Genomic DNA, 8,356 nt, shown 5'->3' on the forward strand with positions numbered 1-8,356 from the left:
CTGTTCCTCTCTCCACTGATGCTGCCTGACCCGCTGAGATTTACAGCATTTTCTTTGATGCACCAGTATTCATTTTCCTTTCCACCTGTCAATTATTGATACAGAATAGTGGGGAGTACTCTATATCTGTCATTTTAGTCTGTTTCTCTCTGGTACGTGAGCGAGAGTGTCGCTCTGTATCTATCGATCCCTGGTATGTGCGTGTGGGCTTTAGTCTGTATCTGGCAGTGTCTGTTATGGGAGTCTGGATTTTATTCTGTACTTGTCATCTTCTGATTTATTAGTCTGGGTCTTATCCTATTGCTGCCAGTTTCTGACTAATTCAGAGATGGTTTTCCTTTGAATCTGTCAGTCTCTGGTATGGGAGTATGTATCTATCTGTGTGCCCGTCAGTGTCTGGTATGGGAGTATGTATCTCTTGGTGTGCCTGAAAGTCTCTGGTATGGAAGAGAGGTTATTACCCTGTACATGGCAATTACTGGTAAGTGAGGTTGGTCTTTACTCTGTATCTGTCAGTTTTTGGTTTGCGAGTGTGGGTTTTATTCTGTATGTGGTGATTTCAAGTAAGTGAGTTAGTAATTTACAATGTATGTGTCATTCGCTGGTTTTATTCTACCAGGCAGTTTATCGTATGCAAGAGTCATTTTTATTTTGAATCAGTCAGTGTCTGGTATGGGTGTATGTATCTGTCTCTGTGCCTGTCAGTGTCTGGTATGGGAGTATATATCTATCTGTGTGACTGTGAGTCTCTGGTATGGGAGTATGTATCTATCTCTGTGCCTGTCGGTCGCTGGTGTGAGAGTATGTTTCTATCTGTGCATCTGTCAGTGTCAGGTATGGGTGTATGTATCTATCTGTGCGCTGTCAGTGTCTGGTATTGGAGTATGTATCTATCTTTATGCCCATCAATCTCTGGTATGGGAGTATGTATCTATCTCTGTGCCTGTCGGTCGCTGGTGTGAGAGTATGTTTCTATCTGTGCACCTGTCAGTGTCAGGTATGGGTGTATGTATCTATCTGTGCGCTGTCAGTGTCTGGTATTGGAGTATGTATCTATCTTTATGCCCATCAATCTCTGGTATGGGAGTATGTATCTATCTCTGTGCCTGTCAGTCTCAGGTGTGAGAGTATGTATCTATCTCTGTGCCAGTCAGTCTCAGGTGTGAGAGTATGTTTCTATCTCTGTGCCTGTCAGTCTCAGGTGTGAGAGTATGTTTCTATCTGTGCCCTGTCAGTGTCGGGTATGGGAGTATGTATCTATCTGTGCGCTGTCGGTGTCGGTATGGGAGTAAGTATCTATCTGTGTGCCCATCAGTCTCTACTATGGGAGTATAGAAACATAGAAAATAGCTGCAGGAGTAGGCCATTCGGCCTTTCGAGCCTGCACCGGCATTCAATAAGATCATGGCTGATCATTGCTTCAGTACCCCTTTCCTGCTTTCTCTCCATACCCCTTGATCCCCTTAAACGTAAGGGCCATATCTAACTCCCTCTTGAATATATCCAATGAACTGGCATCAACAACTCTCTGCGGCAGTGAATTCCATAGGTCAACAACTCTCTGAGTGAAGAAGTTTCTCCTCATCTCAGTCCTAAATGGTCTACCCCTTATCCTAAGACTGTGTCCCCTGGTTCTGGACTTCCCCAACATCGAGAACATTCTTCCCGCACCTAACCTGTCCAGTCCCGTCAGAATCTTATATGTTTCTAGGAGATCACCTCTCATCCTTCTAAACGCCAGTAAATAAAGGCCCAGTTGATCCAGTCTCTCCTCATGTAACAGCCCAGCCATCCCTGGAATCAGTCTGGTGAACCTTCGCTGCACTCCCTCAATAGCAAGAACGTCCTTCCTCAGACTAGGAGACCAAAATCGAACACAATATTCCAGGTGAGGCCTCACTAAGGACCTGTACAATTGCAGTAAGACCTCCCTGCTCCGATATTCAAACCCACTAGCTATGAAGGCCAACATAACATTTGCCTTTTTTACCGCCTGCTGTACCTGCGTGCCCACTTTGTGACTGATGAACCATGACACCCAGGTCTCGTTGCACCTCCCCTTTTTGTCGTCTGCCACCATTCAGATAATATTCTGCCTTCGTGTTTTTGCCCCCAAAATGCATAACCTCACATTTATCCACATTATACTGCATCTGCTATGTATTTGCCCACTCACCTAATCTGTCCAAGTCACCCTGCAGCCTCTTAGCGTCCTCCTCACAGCTCACACCGCCACCCAGTTTAGTCTCATCCGCAAACTTGGAGATTTTACACTCTATTTCTTCATCCAAATTGTTAATGTATATTGTAAAGAGCTGAGGTCCCAGCACTGAGCCCTGTGGCACCCCACTAGTCACTGCCTGCCATTCTGAAAAGGACCCGTTTATCCCGACTCTCTGCTTCCTGTCTGCCAACCAGTTCTCTATCCACATCAGTACATTACCCCCAATACCATACGCCTTGATTTTGTATACCAATCTCTTCCGCGGGACCTTGTCAAAAGCCTTTTGAAAGTCCAAATACACCACATCCACTGGTTCTCCCTTGTCCACTCTACTAGTTACATCCTCAAAAAATTCCAGAAGATTCGTCAAGCATGATTTCCCTTTTATAAATCCATGCTGACCTGGTCCGATCCTGTCACTGCTTTCCAAATGGGCTGCTATTTCATCTTTAATGATTGATTCCAACATTTTCCCCACTACTGATGTCAGGCTAACTGGTCTATAATTACCCGCTTTCTCTCTTCCTCCTTTTTAAAAAAGTGGCGTTACATTAGCTACCCTCCAGTCCATAGGAACTGATCCAGAGTCGATAGATTGTTGGAAAATGATCACCAATGCATCCACTATTTCTACGGCCACTTCCTTAAGTAATCTGGGATGCAGAGTATCAGGACCCGGGGATTTATCGGCCTTTAATCCCATCAATTTCCCTAACACAATTTCCCGCCTAATAAGGATATCTTTCAGTTCCTCATTCTCACTAGACCCACTGTCCAATAGTACATTCGGAAGGTTATTTGTATCTTCCTTTGTGAAGACAGAACCAAAATATTGGTTCAATTGATCTGCCATTTCTTTGTTCCCCATTATAAATTCACCTGAATCCGACTGCAAGGGACCTACGTTTGTCGTTGCTAATCTTTTTCTCTTCACATATTTATAGAAACTTTTGCAGTCAGTTTTCATGTTCTCTGCAAGCTTCCTCTCGTACTCTATTTCCCCTTCTTAATTAAACCCTTAGTCCTCCTCTGTTAAATTCTAAATATCTCCCAGTCGTCAGGTTTGTTGCTTTTTCTAGCCAATTTATATGCCTCTTCCTTGATTTTAACACTATCCTTAATTTCCCTTGTTAGCCATGGTTGAGGCACCTTCCCAGTTTTATTTTAACTCCAGACAGGGATGTACAATTGCTGAAGTTCATCCATGTGATCTTTAAATGTTTGCCATTGCTTATCCACCGTCAACTCTTTAAGTATTCTCTGCCAGTCTATTCTAGCCAATTCACATCTCATACCGTCGAAGTTACCTTTCCTTAAGTTCAGGAGCCTAGTTTCCGAATTAACTTTGTCACTCTCCATCTTAAATCAGGAATTCTACCATATTATGGTCACTTTTCCCCAAAGGGCCTTGCACAACAAGATTGCTAATTAGTCCCTTCTCATTACACATCACCCAGTCGAGGATGGCCAGCTCCCTGGTTGGTTCCTCGACATATTGGTCTAGAAAACCATCCCTAATACACTCCAGGAAATCCTCCTCCACCGCATTGCTATCAGTTAGGTTAGCCCAATCTATATGTAGATTAAAGTCGCCCATGATTACTGCTGTACCTTTATTGCACACATCCCTTATTTCTTGTTTGATGCTGTCCCCAACCTCACTACTACCATTTGGTGGTCTATACACAACTCCCACTAGTGTTTTCTGCCCTTTGGAATTCCGCAGCTCCACCCATACCGATTCCACATCATCCAGGCTAATGTCCTTCCTTACAATTGCATTGATTTCCTCTTTAACCAGCAACGCCACCCCGCCTCCTTTTCCTTTCTGTCTTTCCTTCCGAAATGCTGAATACCCTTGGATGTTGAGTTCCCAGCCTTGGTCACCCTGGAGCCATGTCTCCGTGATGCCAATCACATCGTACCCGTTAACTGCTATCTGCGCAGTTAATTCATCCACCCTATTCCGAATACTCATCACATTGAGGCACAGAGCCTTCAGGCTTGTCTTTTTAACACACTTTGCACCTTTTGAATCTTGCTGTAATGTGGCCCTTTTTGCTTTTTGCCTTGGGTTTCTCTGCCTTCCACTTTTAATATTCTCCTTTCCATCCTTTGCTTCTGCCCCCCTTCTATTTCCCTCTGTCTCCCTGCATAGGTTCCCATCCCCCTGCCACATTAGTTTAACTCCTCCCCAACAGCACTAGCAAGCACTCCCCCTAGGACATTGGTTCCGATCTTGCCCAGGTGCAGACCTTCCGATTTGTACTGGTCCCACCTCCCCCAGAACCGGTTCCAATGTCCCAGGATGTATGTATCTATCCTTGCGCTGCCAGCGTCTGGTATAGGTGTATGTATCTATCTGTGCCTGTCAGTCTGTGGTATGGGAGTATGTATTTATCACCGTAACTGACAGACACTGTTATGGGAGTATATATCTATCTGTGTGCCAGTCAATCTCTAGTATGGGAGTATGTATCTATCTCTGTGCCTGTCAGTGCATGGTATGGGAGTATGCATCTATCTGTGCCTGTCAGTCTCTGATATGGGCGTATATATCTATATGTGCGCTGCCAATGTCTGGTATGGGTGTATATATCTTTCTCTGTGCCAGTTAGTGTCTGGTAAGGATGTTTCCAGTTATGTGAATGTCAATCTCTGGTATGGGAGTATGTATCTATCTCTGTGCCTGTCGGTCGCTGGTGTCGAAGTATGTATCTATTTATGTAACTGTCAGTCTCTGGTATGGGTGTATGTATCTATCCATGCGCGGTCAGTGTCGGGTATGAGTGCATGTGTCTATCTCTGTGCTGTCAGTATCTGGTATGGGTGTATGTATCTATCTGTGCGCTGTCAATCTCTGGTATGGAAGTATGTATCTATCTCTGTCCCTTTCAGTCGCTAATATATACCTGTCAGTTTCTGGTATATGAGTGAGCGGTTTAATATATACCTATCAGTTTCTGGTATGTGAGTGTGGAGTTTAATCTGCACCTATTGGTTTCTGGTACATGAGTGTGTATTTTATCTGTCCCTGTCAATCTATGGTATATGAGTGTGGGTTTAATTTGTATATGTCAGTTTCTGGTACGCGAGTGTGGTTTTAGTCTTTATCTGTCAGTCTCTCTGGTGTGTTTAATGGGTGACTTTAATATGCACATAGATTGGGCTAGCCAAACTGGAAGCAATACGGTGGAGGAGGATTTCCTGGAATGCATAAGGGATGGTTTTCTAGACCAATATGTCGAGGAACCAACTAGGGGGGAGGCCATCTTAGACTGGGTGTTGTGTAATGAGAGAGGATTAATTAGCAATCTCATTGTGCGAGGCCCCTTGGGGAAGAGTGACCATAATATGGTGGAATTCTGCATTAGGATGGAGAATGAAACAGTTAATTCAGAGACCATGGTCCAGAACTTAAAGAAGGGCAACTTTGAAGGTATGAGGCATGAATTGGCTAAGATAGATTGGCTAATGATACTTAAGGGGTTGACTGTGGATGGGCAATGGCAGACATTTAGAGACCGCATGGATGAATTACAACAATTGTACATTCCTGTCTGGCGTAAAAATAAAAAAGGGAAGGTGGCTCAACCGTGGCTATCAAGGGAAATCAGGGATAGTATTAAAGCCAAGGAAATGGCATACAAATTGGCCAGAAATAGCAGCGAACCTGGGGACTGGGAGAAATTTAGAACTCAGCAGAGGAGGACAAAGGGTTTGATTAGGGCAGGGAAAATGGAGTACGAGAAGAAGCTTGCAGGGAACATTAAGGCGGATTGCAAAAGTTTCTATAGGTATGTAAAGAGAAAAAGGTTAGTAAAGACAAACGTAGGTCCCCTGCAGTCAGAATCAGGGGAAGTCATAACGGGGAACAAAGAAATGGCAGACCAATTGAACAAGTACTTTGGTTCAGTATTCACTAAGGAGGACACAAACAACCTTCCGGATATAAAAGTGGTTAGAGGGTCTATTAAGGAGGAGGAACTGAGGGAAATCTTTATTAGTCGGGAAATTGTGTTGGGGAAATTGATGGGATTGAAGACCGATAAATCTCCAGGGCCTGATGGACTGCATCCCAGAGTACTTAAGGAGGTGGCCTTGGAAATAGCGGATGCATTGACAGTCATTTTCCAACATTCCATTGACTCTGGATCAGTTCCTATGGAGTGGAGGGTAGCCAATGTAACCCCACTTTTTAAAAAAGGAGGGAGAGAGAAAGCAGGGAATTATAGACCGGTCAGCCTGACCTCAGTAGTGGGTAAAATGATGGAATCAATTATTAAGGATGTCATAGCAGCGCATTTGGAAAATGGTGACATGATAGGTCCAAGTCAGCATGGATTTGTGAAAGGGAGATCATGCTTGACAAATCTTCTGGAATTTTTTGAGGATGTTTCCAATAAAGTGGACAAAGGAGTACCAGTTGATGTGGTATATTTGGACTTTCAGAAGGCTTTCGACAAGGTCCCACACAGGAGATTAATGTGCAAAGTTAAAGCACATGGGATTGGGGGTAGTGTGCTGACGTGGATTGAGAACTGGTTGTCAGACAGGAAGCAAAGAGTAGGAGTAAATGGGTACTTTTCGGAATGGCAGGCAGTGACTAGTGGGGTACCGCAGGGTTCTGTGCTGGGGCCCCAGCTGTTTACATTGTACATTAATGATTTAGACGAGGGGATTAAATGTAGTATCTCCAAATTTGCGGATGACACTAAGTTGGGTGGCAGTGTGAGCTGCGAGGAGGATGCTATGAGGCTACAGAGTGACTTGGATAGGTTAGGTGAGTGGGCAAATGCGTGGCAGATGAAGTATAATGTGGATAAATGTGAGGTTATCCACTTTGGTGGTAAAAACAGAGAGACAGACTATTATCTGAATGGTGACAGATTAGGAAAAAGGAAGGTGCAACGAGACCTGGGTGTCATGGTACATCAGTCATTGAAGGTTGGCATGCAGGTACAGCAGGTGGTTAAGAAAGCAAATGGCATGTTGGCCTTCATAGCGAGGGGATTTGAGTACAGGGGCAGGGAGGTGTTGCTACAGTTGTACAGGGCCTTGGTGAGGCCACACCTGGAGTATTGTGTGCAGTTTTGGTCTCCTAACTTGAGGAAGGACATACTTGCTATTGAGGGAGTGCAGCGAAGATTCACCAGACTGATTCCCGGGATGGTGGGACTGACCTATCAAGAAAGACTGGATCAACTGGGCTTGTATTCACTGGAGTTCAGAAGAGTGAGAGGGGACCTCATAGAAACGTTTAAAATTCTGACGGGTTTGGACAGGTTGAATGCAGGAAGAATGTTCCCAATGTTGGGGAAGTCCAGAAGCAGGGGTCACAGTCTAAGGATAAGGGGTAAGCCATTTAGGACCGAGATAAGGAGAAACTTCTTCACCCAGAGAGTGGTGAACCTGTGGAATTCTCTACCACAGGAAGTAGTTGAGGCCAATTCACTAAATATATTCAAAAGGGAGTTAGATGAAGTCCTTACTACTCGGGGGATCAAGGGGTATGGCGTGAAAGCAGGAAGTGGGTACTGAAGTTTCATGTTCAGCCATGAACTCATTGAATGGCGGTGCAGGCTAGAAGGGCTGAATGGCCTGCTCCTGCACCTATTTTCTATGTTTCTATGTGTGACTGTTTTTTCTTCTTTCTATCTGTCAGTTTCTGGGATTATGAGTGTGGATTTTATTTCATACCTATCAGCCATATGTGAGTGTGTGTTTCACTCTGTATCTGTCTGTCTCGGGTTTGTGAGTATGGTCTTTTCTCTGTATCTGTCAGTTTCTGTTATGAGACTCTGGGTCTTATTCTGCACATGTCATGTTCTCGTATGTGAGTGTGGGGGTTACTCTGTACCTGTCAATTTCTGTTATGGGAGTGTGAAAAGCAGAATATTTATTAAAAGGTGAGAGACTAGTCAATGCTGTTATTGTGAGGGATTTGAATGTCTCAGTAAACACATCACAGAAAGTTAATGTGCAGGAACAGGAAGCAATTAGGAAGGTAAAAGTTTTGGGCCTATACCCTTGGAGATGAGAAGAATGAGAGGTGATCTCAATGAAACATCAGATTCTGAGGGGGATTTACAGGGTAGATGCTGAGAGGCTGCTTCCCCTGGCTGGGGTGTA

The sequence above is a fragment of the Pristiophorus japonicus genome, unplaced genomic scaffold (genome assembly GCF_044704955.1).
Source record: "Pristiophorus japonicus isolate sPriJap1 unplaced genomic scaffold, sPriJap1.hap1 HAP1_SCAFFOLD_29, whole genome shotgun sequence".
Taxonomy (NCBI): Eukaryota; Metazoa; Chordata; class Chondrichthyes; family Pristiophoridae; genus Pristiophorus; species Pristiophorus japonicus.